We start from the raw sequence: 12,545 nt of genomic DNA, 5'->3' as shown, positions 1-12,545 counted from the left end.
AAGGAACTTGTCTTGCGGTGGGCTGAAAAAGAAATGAGCAGCAGGTGGGAGAACAGCGTGATACGCATCTACCAGGACCTGGGTGCGGAACTGGCCAAGAGACATGCTGGATTCAACCGGGTGAAGGCGACACTCTTCAGCAAGGGGGTGAAATTTGGGAAGCTACACCCAGGAGGCTATGGGACACATACAAGGAACGGCATCACTCTTTTGAGTTGCCGGACAAGGTGTGGACATTTGTCAAACAAGAAAAGCTGGACTCGAATTAAAGGACAGCTAAGCTTTGGTGGAATGCGGTGGTGGGGCTGGGTAACACGGTACCGTTTTAACATAAGATTGTACACAATGTTGGGTGCGTGTTAGGGCTGTGGCGGTGGATGGAGGGTGCTGTGTTTTCGGCAAAGTTGAGATACGGAGGGGGGAGGGGGCCCTGTACATAGTGTGATTTTTCGGCAAGTTCGATCCTTGATTCAGTAAGTGTCTCCTCACGGGGCTATGTTGGTGTCTTTTGTTTGTTTTTCTTTTCGTATTACTATTTACTCACTGGGGCTGGAGAGATAGCTAAATTGGTTTATTCATGTGGGGAGAGGGGTCCGGACAATGAGGCGAAAGTCTGATCGGCGCCAGGGCGGAAGCTACCAGGGTCAGCATGGGTCAGCTGACTCTCGGGAGCATAGTGGGGGGTGAGCAAGTGCTTAGCTGGTGCTTGACTGGGGGATTTTGGGTCGCGGGACTGTTTGGTGGGTGGTGGGGGGGGGGGGGGGGGGAAGAGGCAGGCAGGGGAGTGGGGGATGCTGCTTTGCTGACAGTAGGTACCAATTTCAGGGAACTAATTGAGGGTCGGGGGCGGTCGAGGAAGCGAGGGGCGCGGGCTTGAGGTTGGCCAAAAAAGGGTGAAGGCTGGGGGGGGGTTTAGCCCCCCCGTCCAGGCTGATCACGTGGAATGTGAAGGGTTTAAATGGGCCGGTCAAAAGAGCGCGCGTGTTCGCGCATTTAAAGGGGTTAAAGGCAGACGTAGCAATGCTTCAGGTGACACATTTAAAGCTCGCAGATCACACTAGATTGAGAAAGGGATGGGTAGGCCAGGTGTTTCATTCCGGGCTGGATTCAAAGACCAAGGGGGTAGCAATCCTGATCAGAAAGGGTGTGGCATTTGAGGCTGAGAGAATTCTGGCAGATAAGGGGGGCAGGTTTATAATGGTGAGTGGGAAGCTGGAGGGGGTCCGGGTGGTGTTTGTGAACGTCTACGCCCCGAATTGGGATGATGTGGAATTTGAGAAGTATGCTAGGCAAAATCCCGGACTTAGAGTCACACAACCTGATCATGGGGGGAGACTTTACCACAGTCATTGACCCCGAACTGGACCGGGCGAAGTCCAGGACAAGGAAGCGACCGGCAGCGGCTAAGGAACTGGAGGGATTTATGGAGCAGATGGGGGGGGGGGGGGGGGGTCTAGGGATCCCTGGAGGTTCGCATGGCTGAGAGCGAAGCAGTTCTCTTTTTTTTCTCCACGTTCATAAGGTTTACTCCCGCATAGATTTCTTCGTCTTGAGCAGGGTGTTAATCCCAATGGTGGCGGGGACGCAATCACAGTCTCGGACCATGCCGCGCACTGGGTGGACCGGCAGCTTAGTGAGGAGAGAGGGCAGCGCCCGCTCTGGAAACTGGTTGTGGGGCTGCGGGCGGATTAACAGGAACATCCAGGATTACCTTTTTATAAGAAATTTTCGGAAATACTGAGCCCACTCCTGATGAGGACCATCAATGAGGCTACAGAGAAAGGAATCCTCCCCCCATCAATGTCACAGGCCTTGATCTCACTCATTCTTAAACGGGAGAAGGACCCGGAACAATGCGGGTCATACAGGCCTATTTCGCTCTTAAACGTGGATGCCAAATTGCTAGCTAAGATTCTGGCCACAAGAATTGAGGATTGCGTCCCAGGGGTGATAGAGGAAGACCAGACTGGGTTTGTTAAAGGCAGGCAACATAGTACCAATGTTCGGAGACTTTTGAATATTATTATGATGCCTTCAGAAGGAGGGGAGGCGGAGGTGGTAACAGCGATACCGGGTGGAGTGGGAGTACCTGTGGGAAATGCTGGGGAGGTTCGTGTTTGGTGAGGACTTTATTGGCTGGGTGAAACTGCCGAACTTTCGCAACTACTACTGGGTGGCCAATATAGCCATGATTAGGAAGTGGGCAATGGGGGGGGGGGGGGGGGGGGGGTTGGTGTGGGAGCAGCTGGAGGCAGTGTCATGTAAAGGTACTAGTCTGGGAACTTTGATAACTGCTCCTTTGCCGTTCTCGCTGACCTGCTACTCCACAAGTCCGGTGGTGGTGGTGACGCTGAGGATCTGGGGGCAGTGGAGGAGGTACAAGAAGGTGGAGGGAGCGTCGGTCTGGACCCCAATATGTAACAACCACAGGTTTGTCCCGGGTAAGATGGATGGTGGGTTCCAGAGCTGGCAGAGGGCAGGCATCAGAAGGATGGGGGATCTGTTCATAGACGGTTTTCCCAGTTTGAAGGTGCTAGAGGCCAAATTTAATCTGCCGCCAGGAAATGCCTTTAAATATCTGCAAGTACGAGCCTGCCGCCACTGAGGATACAGGACAGGGTGATCTCCGGCACCTTGGGTGGGGGAGGGGAAGGTGTTGGATATCTACCAGGAACTACAGGCGGCGGAGGAAACCCCGGTGGAGAAGCTCGAGGGCAAATGGGAGGAGGAGCTAGGTGAGGAATTGGAAGTGGGTCTTTGGGCAGAGGTCCTGGGCAGGGTTAATTCCTCCTCATCATGTGCCTGGCTCAGTCTAATTCAATTTAAGGTGGTCCACCGGGCACACATGACGGCAGCGAGAATGAGCCAAGTTTTTTGGGTGGAAGACCGGTGTACGAGGTGCAAGGGCAGCCCAGTAAACCATGTCCACATGTTTTGGGCATGCCTGGAGCTTAGAGAGTTCTGGCAGGGGTTCGCGAGGGCAATGTCCAAGGTGCTTAACACACGGGTGGTGCCGAGTCCTGAGATAGCGATCTTTGGAGTGTCAGAAGACCTGAGAGTTCAGGGGGCAAAAGAGGCCGACGTCTTGGCGTTTGCCTCCCTGGTAGCCTGGAGACGGATCTTATTAACGTGGAGGGACTCAAAGCCCCCGAGTGGAGAGACTTGGGTCAACGACATGGCTGGGTTTCTCAGCCTCGAGAAAATAAAGTTTGCCTTAAGATGGTCTACGCTAGGGTTCGAAAGTTCCGAAAGCTAGTGTTTGAAACAAACCTGTTGGACTTTAACCATGTGTTGTAAGACTTCTTACTGTGCTCACCCCAGCCCAACGCCGGCATCTCCACATCATTACTTAACCATATGAGCTCCTCTAATTGTTTGAGCTTTATAACTTGTTCTATTGTGTGGATTTTGGAAGTCAAGTCACTCCAGTGTAAACCACTGCAATCTTAATCTTGTACTTGACTAATTTTTTCCAAAAATTCAAACTCCCTGCAAACTTTCTTCCAAAGGAAATCATGTGAAATAGCAATACCGTGCAACATCTCCTATCTGATTGAATTATATCCTGATTATTTGAGAATCTGTTAAATTTCTGTGTTCATTGCAGTTGGATTTAATTTTGAATCTTGCATGAAGGCATTCCTTTTTAATTATGCAGTCATGAATTTTGATAGCTCCACTTTATCTTGAACTCTAATCGAGAATCGAATGCCATGATTGTGGTTTAGTACATGTCCGTTCACTTACGGTGAAAGATGAAATCTTGCAAAAGCCCTGAAATTAACTTACCCTTTTTGGGGCAGAATCCTAACCATATGAATTCATGGCATTTGGGGTAAGGGATCCACGCTTACAATTGAATGCAGTTTACAAATAATTGGACCAGGTGTTTGCCTGGTGTTGCACCTCGTTTCAGGCATTAGAATATTTACCTTTGGGATCAGAAGAAAAGTGCAGCAGAGAGACCATGGCTTATTTCTGCCAGTAATATGCCAAGACATTCCAATTGAGATCCTTATTTCCATTTTTCTCCCCTCTTTGAAATTCTCTTGGCTGCCTTAAGCAGCTTCCTGATTTAATCACTAGCTGAATTAAATCTTTTCACTTTCCCAATCTTGCCAGAATTCTGTAATATTTTCTGATGTCCTATCTGTTGCAGGCAACATTAGGAAACACTGTAATATCAACTGGTGACAGAAAACAGCTACTGCATCTCTTCCCATTTAAAAAAAAACAATCCAAGGTAAGTGGAACTAACAACTTGAAATGTACAACTTTGTAAATTAAACAATTAAAAAGCAGATACTTGAAATAAGTTGATATTTGCTTTACCAAGATTTGCTGTTTGAATCTGCAATTTTCCTTTTTTAAAAATGTCATTCGTTGTGTAAGCCATGCTGCTAACGAGGGTGTTAATTCACTTATGTTTATAAAGAACACATGGGATACCAGAATTCCTGCCTTGAATTCTAGAATGAGATTGGCTTTTACTTTTCTCAATGTATGATATTTGTCTGATATTCTTGGCTCAACGATCGCACTTCTTTTAGATCAGGAGGTTGTGGGTTCAAGCTCCTTTCCAGAGACTTTATCAAGTCTTGTGAGCCGTGAGGTCCATGATCAGGTAGAGAAGACAATGAATTGACATCTAGAATGGTCCTGTGGCGAGGGCAAGTGCAGTGGTTAGCACTCCAGCCTCACGGCGCCGAGGTCCCAGGTTCAATCCTGGCTCTGGGTCATTGTCCGTGTGGAATTTGCACATTCTCCCTGTGTTTGCATGGGTTTCGTCCCCACAACCCAAAGATGTGCATGGTAAGTGGATTGACCACTCTAAATTGCCCCTTAATTGGGTATTCTAATTTTTTTTTCAAGTAATTTTTTTAAAAAGTGGTCCAGCAACCAAGTCTTTTCTGAATTCGACTGCTTGGTTGATTTTTGGGCATGTGGAAAAGATACAAAAAACTCTTATGCTCTGCCTGTTCATTATGACTGTCATTTTTTAAATAAGTATTTTTTACCATTTTCCTTTCCGACAGAAAGGAATTGGAAAGAAGTTACTGTCATTGTTGGGTTTTTAATGGCTGTTTTGTGAACAAGGTACCTAGAGAAATGTTAGTGATTATGCTAATTGATTCTCCACCAAGAACAAACCTGGTAAATTGTGAAGCTAATTGAAGAACACCATCTTATTGTATTGGAAAATCATTTCTTTTCAGATAGTCAACAAAGGGGAAGGGAAGGCTGAGAGCAATCAAGTAGGCAGACTTGGTGAAATGCTGAAAAAACAATTAACAAACATCAGATTGTGAGGCAGTACTGTGTGCTTATTTTACATCATTGCATGAAAAACTACTGATTGAATAAATTTGCATCTGTTTATGATTTGGCTTTGTATGTTCAATAAAAAAAGGCTGTGCAATGATTTGTATCCAGCTACACCTAACCAAGTTAACTTGGTCAGTCTTGGAAACACTGAAAGATTAAATGTGTGAAAGGCAACTTTTGTTCAAATGTTGTAAATATGTGCAGGGGAGTCAACTATAGGATTAAGATTAGATAATTTAAGGCAGTGACTGACTCCTTTGAATCCAAAAGGAATCTAGCAGATTAAAATTTGTAACAATTGACCATATCCAACCATTTATGATTCCATTTTTATGGGATTTTTCACATTTTAAAAGTACAGTTACAAAAGTATGTCCATTCCTGCTAAGTGTCTTCAATGTGAGACCTATTTTGAAGCTTGTTAATTGACAAAATAAGCAAAGGTCCATAAATTGAAAGGGTCTGCAATCGGTGCCATTCTTGCTGATGAAAAATCTTAATCTTGACACTTCCGCTGGTGTTGAATGCTGCGGTAATATTCCTTTATTTTGGAGTTGAAGCGATGCAATTTGTTATAATGCGATTCAAATTTCTGGTTCGCATATCCATCTGATGTGGGACTGTGGGTACAAACCAAACCTTCTATATCGTGCATTGCAACCACCCAACTGGTTATAAATTCTAGCTCTAATTTAGAGCTTTCAATGTAGTGAACTTTGTGAAAAACTACTTTATATTCCTCTATAGTACAATTTGTATTTTTTGACCCTTTTGCTCATTTGGAAGATGAAGGTGAATGAACAAATTTAATGGTATTGATTAACCGTATGTGTCCTGAGGGGCTACAACTCTTGCCATTTGTTCATTTCCCATCCTAGGACCCTGGACTGAGTATAATGCATTTTCACGCCCTTCTAGAATAATTAGTCATAGGGATTATTATGGCCATGTAGTGTAGGCCCCGAGGTGAATGTTGTGCCCTTGCTAGGGGCAACATGCAAGTCTACATATATGAGAGGGCTGGGAGCACTGTTCTTCTGAATCTGCTTATTTATTTTTCCATCTTTGTAGAAGAACCTCCCTAACCTTGTATTGTACGATACAACTTATTTACCAGCTGACAATAAATTTAACATTGACTTTTTTCCCATATTAATGCAAAGAATAATGCTCTCCACTAAGCAACCCCTAATATTAGCATTCATGTAAAAAGCATGGAGCTTTCTGAAGGTTTGGCTATGTTTGTACAAATCAGACCAGGCTGACTCCCATTGAAAACCATCCCTTAACGTCATTGGAATCCAATGCATGTTTTGTTAAATCTACACGGAAGCTGATTTCAGTTTGTTTTTGAACCAAGAATTTCAAGATGAATGAATGAAAAACAAAAATGTAATGGCGAGGTGTTAGAAACTGCTTTCGTAGGAAGAAGTTGAACTGAAAAATGTAACATTTTGGCACATTGAGGAAGAATGACCCTGAGCCTGTGACTATACTAAAATCTAACAGCACTTCATTAAAAAGATATAGTAAAATGAGTGCTCTCATATTTCCTCATTAAATGTACTTGCCAGGTTTCATTTCTTCTCCGAATGTCTGATGCAGTTACAGATGTGTGATAGGCGGCTGTTACAATAGGTATAATAATTTCTTAGGTTGCCCTCAATTATCCTTTGGATTACGGTTCTGGCTGATGTTTTTTTAAATTTGATTTGGTCTGTGATAAGTAGCTGAACAGTTGCTCCTAATTTAGGGGCTTGTGGAAAGAACATTCAACAAATTCAGTTATACTCCTGGAACATGGCCAGAAATGGACCAGGAAATTATGCAACTCATGGCTCTTGATGTTTTGTCCATTAGAATGTATGATTATGCGCTTGGTGGTGTTCTGATGTGCACTTGGGAAGCACAAAAGAGGAATTATCACCCATAGTTTATAAGAGAGTTTTGTGTAAATTATGAAAATTTTATGTTTTCAGTAGAATACACAGTATCTGTTTGTTACCTGACCTTGCAATGTAGAATCTTCACACCTCTTGGTGAGCATGGTAATCTGCTCTGTGGTCCACACTCTTTAAAGCCCATGTATGAAATTTTCAGACTGGAAGAAAGTATACAGTGATGTTCCCCAGTGATAGGTTTTAGACCTTCAATATGATAATGACCATGGCTTGGGTATGTGGCTCATACATTAAACAGTTGACAAGAAAATTGGAAATGTAGCCAAGGGTAAGAGGTTAGCAACTGACTTCAGGAGGACTTTCACTCAATACTAACTTTTGAAAGGAAATTGGATGAATTCCTGAAGGGAGAGAAAGTTAGAGCAATGCGGGAAGATCAGGGAAGTGGGACTAATTGGACAGATCTTCGAAAAAAGCTGTCACAGACACGATGGGCTGAATGGAAGCTGTTTTATCATTTTATGATTCTTTAACAGGTGGTCTGTTACTTGGATCCTTTAGTTTAACAAAATGCAGTAACTCTCCCGCAAGAGTGATTATATTTTTGATAATGTACATGCTATAAAAGGTATCCTTTGGGGCACTGTAGTTCTCCTGGACATTGCTGGCTCACTTGGCCCAGTTTGTAAATTCAGGTGTTATCTGGATGATTAGCAGTGCTGCTGGCCCAAAGATTAATGTTATTTATTATGTTTAGTCCCAAGAAGAGCTACATAGAGTATTTTGTGTTCCTTGGACTGTCGCCAGGGTGGAGTTTATAAGTCATCCGTTGCTTTGAACATCAGTGTTGTGACCTCCTAAGGTGTTAGCCATGCTTCAGTCGTCTCATTCCTCTGAGCCAGGAGGTTGTGGGCTCAATCCTACTCTGGAGACTTAGGCTGACATAACCAATGTAGTACTGAGGGGGTGCTGCAATATCAGAGGGACAGTTTTTCAGGTGAGATATTCTGTTCTTCTGGTTGGATGCAAAGCCAATATTTATCCCCTAACAAGCACCACTAAAATCAGATTAATCTGGATTTTGTGTTGATAATAACGGTGAAACTAATGTTGGTCATTTATTGTGGAGTAAATGGGACAGCAGTTTCTAGCATTCATGCATACACACTTAAATGCAGAAATCCACATGTTGCTGTCACAGTGGCCCCCGCTCTTCCACAGGCAACATTGTCCCAGCCCGCTGCACTAAAATTGTTGTAACGGTGTGAACTTGCTCTATCACCCACTTGTTACCGATCAAACTGGTGTCATGTGAGAGCACCTTTAAGACATGGATATTTAAGCAATGTACCTTTTAAGAGAACAGTGATCTCAGAGAGTGGGTGGAGCTGGGCTTTAGGTCAGCCATTTTGCAGGTTTTTAGTTTCAGTTTAAAAAGCAGCTTGTGTGTGTCTGTGTGTTTCCAGAGAGCTGCCAAGTTTTGAAAAGACCTGGGTGTGTGTGTGTTTTGCAGTGAGCTGGATCTCTGCCATGAAAGACTACCTCTGGGTCATTTGGGTGATTTAAACTTATAATAGTGAAGCCTTTAACCTGATGTGATTTTATTTAAGGGTGTTAAGTCTCTTGGAAGTTTGAAGGAACATTTTAAGGAATTATTTAGTGTTGCAATATTTTCTGAGTTATCTTTGAAGTAAGGGGTGTTAAGAGATTCAATGTTTATTTAAGATGTTAAGTTGAGTTCATGGAATAAAGAGCGTTTTGTGTTTAAAAACCCACGTGTCCATAATTGTAATCCCACACCTAGGAAAAAAGCCGTATGCTAAGAAAAGCAACAAATCCATTAAAGGGAGAGGTTGATTGAACTCCATGATACATTTCGGGGTTCTGAAAACGCTTCGCCCATAACACTGGTCAGAAGAAATGGAACTGGTGCATTTGGAGTATGCTATGATAATTACTGCCAAGCAACTGAAAATTAACTTTTTTAAATGTGCAATTTCATTTGTTTAGATTTTAATTATTGGAGATTTTTAAAAATGAGGCAAAGTAACTTTTTCTTTCTCTGCTATCTCTAACAGCTTTCTTTCTCAGTTTGTGTTTTGATTTTTGCACCTCATTCAAATCTAATTTGTGCATCCTGGTTTAGGCTCTGCGTGTCTCAATGGGCTTCTTCAATTTGGTTAACGAATCTTGCTGTTTCTTGCCCTACTCACATGTCGCAGCTCCCCTGTTGAGGGTATCACTCTATTAGAAACCCAGTGAAAGCAAGTCTTCGCTCAGAAGCTTGCAAAATAAAATCTGTAGGCATCTATCAATGTGAAACGTGAGCACATTTCCTTTGCCATTTACTGAAAAATAGTCCTTTATCTGGTCATTTCACTACTGCTTGTAGGAACTCACTGTGCAAAGTGGCAGCCACATTTTCCTATATTGCAATGGTGACTAACCCTCAGTTTTTAAATTGGCTAGAAGAGTAGTTCGGGCTATTCTGGGATTGTAAAAGATGCTAAATAAATGCAAGGTTTTTTTCTTCGAGCAAGCTGCTAGGATCAGATTGTCCTGAATTCTATATACAGTTGCACACATTGGGTGCTGAGAAGAATTTGCCATGCCACACTGATACTTATTCATAGAGTAATGGGAGCTCTCTTGAAGAGCTGCAGTATTGACTTTGGTCCTAGGAGGCGGAGCAGTATGATTTTGAAACACAATGCTAATCCTCATTCGACAATGACCTCTATCTAACCTTGTATCTGTATTATTACAATGGATCTTACTGAGAATCGGACTTCCCTCGCATTCAAATCCAGTTTTGTATTAAAACTATTTAATCTGTCAATGAATGCATTGTAGGGCATGCATACATTAGTAATTGAGTGCATTCATTTCTTTGTGATTTTAAAAAACCTAAACCCAAAAATGTTATTGTTGAACATCAATAGTGTGCACAACTATTGCATTATAAAATGCAAAGTTCCATTTCAGGACTTATCCACATAGGTAAAGTTGCAGTGCACTAACCCAGATTTTGTGTTGTACATTTCAGTGATATAAGTTTCTGCTTTGGGTATTTGCAAGGTTATAACTGGAAAAACTGGTCTTGAAATGAAGGTAATTGTGTGAGGTGGATGGATTTTTACAATTCCTCGTCTTTCAGTGCATTTTAGGAATTTGATTATATATTTTAATCTGTTCACCCTATATCACCAACCGCAATCCCCACATACTCCCAGAAGACTACAGGTTCAATAATCACTTTAAAAGACTAGATTACTTTGTTGTTTCAGTTCAGCCATACGTGTAATGAAAAAAATGCAACACCTGTAAAAATGCTGTGGTGGCTGTATAACTAGGCACTGTGTGCATCACTTTTAGCAAGTACAGAAACAAAACTGAATTGAACATGCATTAATTTGAGCTTTGGTTATCCTGCACTATTTTTAAGGATTGTCTTATTGACTCATGAGACAAATGTGGGATTTAGCAAATAACGTTGATATGCAAATTTGTTTTTTATGGTGCTGAGGAATGGAAACCGTTCCAAGAGTGATTTAAGGTGCATGTTGCATGCTCCATTCAAAGTTAATAGTCTGGATTTAATATATTTCTGCACTATTCCACCAATACACCTTGATTCCAATCCCAGATGAGTACGTCTATTGGCCTTGACTATCCATGTCAAAGCATGTGGTGTTATTTTCCCCATCCATTCAGTTTAACATAGTTTTATTCTGGAAATATAAGTGGAACAGACAATGGAGAATCTGAAACTATGGAGAACAAGAGGACCACTGTCGACATCGTTGACCAATGAGATGAAATAATTTAGAAGAAAACCAGAATGATGGAGGACGAAATGGGATGAATTAAGAGTCAAATCAGGTTGCACGTGGTGCATATGACTCGGGCGAGAATGAGTGGGTTCTTTCAGGGGGTAGCAGATTAGTGTGGGCGGGGGCCAGTGAATCACGTGCACATGTTTTGGGGTTGCGTAAAATTGGGAAGATTCTGGGCAGGAGTGTTTGCGGTCTTAGCCAGGATAGTGGAGGAGGAGGTGGACCCCGGACCCTTTGGTGACAATATTTAGGGTTTCAGAGAAGCTGGAGCTCATGGCGAGGAGCAAGGCTGATGTCGTGGCCTTCGCCTCTCTGATTGCATGGCGGCAAATTTTGATGGAGTGGCGGTTGGCATCACCACCGGGGGTAGCAGCATGATTGGGTGACCTGTATGACTTCCTATGGTTAGAGAAGGTAAAGTATGAGTTGGAGAAGATAAAGTATGAGTTAAGGGCCTCAGCGGGGGAGTTTGAGAAAAGGTGGGGGATGTGTGTGACCGTGTTTGAGGAGTTATTCGTCGCAGGGGGTGTGATGGGGAGGGGGGGTGAAAATGGGGAAAAATCTGTGCGACCTGCATAGTTGATTGTTGGTAACTATGTTTCCCGGGGTATTTACTTGCTGTAACCTGCTTTGATACAAGTTTGTAATAAAATACGTTTAAAAAAAAAAAAAGAGTCAAATCAGGCAACGATCGAGAAATAGTGAGGACAAGAAAGATGAGAATAACAGAGTAATAATAATCTTTATTGTCACGAGGCTTACATTTAACACGGCAATGAAGTTATTATGAAAAGCCCCTAGTCGCCACATTCCGGCACCTGTTCAGGTACACAGAGGGAGAATTTAGAATGTCCAAATGATCTAACAGCACATCTTTCAGGACTTGTGGGAGGACACCGGAGCACCCGGAGAAAACTCACGCAGACACGGAGAACATGCAGACTCCGCATAGACAGTGACAGGGAATTGACCTTGGCGCTGTGAAGGAACAATGCTAACCACTGTGCTACCGTGCTGCCCATAGGAGAAAGGTAGAAAAGAAAGTTAAAGCATTTTAAATTGTAAAAAATCTTTGACAACAATTTATGACCTACAGAAATCAGATTGCACCATTTCAATGGTTCCTTTTCTGGGCCAGAACATCTTGTTATCGGATTAATAATTTTAAGTACCAGCCCTAATTCCATACTGAGTTTAAGTGGCTACTAATGCATAAATACATTCTTGAACCTGACAGGTTGAAACTGAGCTGCAATTGGCATAATGCTAATGGCAGTGTTGTACAAGTGTACAGCAGTTTGTGGCAGCTCAACACACCAGATATCTGTTCCTCATCATGTCACTGGGGTATTTAGCCAATAAAGGTGTGCACATTACACTTGGTTGTTATTTTGCCATCAAATGTGGGCCATAGAATTTTCTTTTTACTGAAGTTATTTGGATTCTGAAATGAAAAAAGGAAATGAAATGAAAATGAAAATCG

General features: G+C 42.7%; 1 protein-coding gene across 26 annotated transcripts in view; it reads left to right on the top strand.

Moving 5' to 3' along the window:
- LOC140394487 (poly(rC)-binding protein 3) overlaps positions 1 to 12,545 on the top strand; it is a 283,234-nt gene that overhangs the window by 157,783 nt on the left and 112,906 nt on the right. For all 26 annotated transcript variants that reach the window (XM_072481939.1, XM_072481920.1, XM_072481914.1 and 23 more), the window contains one exon: positions 4,160 to 4,243. The gene's annotated coding sequence lies outside the window, so the exon portion shown is untranslated. The remainder of the gene's footprint in view (positions 1 to 4,159; positions 4,244 to 12,545) is intronic.

Source organism: Scyliorhinus torazame, chromosome 2 (genome assembly GCF_047496885.1).
Source record: "Scyliorhinus torazame isolate Kashiwa2021f chromosome 2, sScyTor2.1, whole genome shotgun sequence".
Taxonomy (NCBI): Eukaryota; Metazoa; Chordata; class Chondrichthyes; order Carcharhiniformes; family Scyliorhinidae; genus Scyliorhinus; species Scyliorhinus torazame.
The sequence above is the reverse complement of the archived record's forward strand: the minus strand, read 5'-3'. Positions and strand labels throughout refer to the sequence as shown.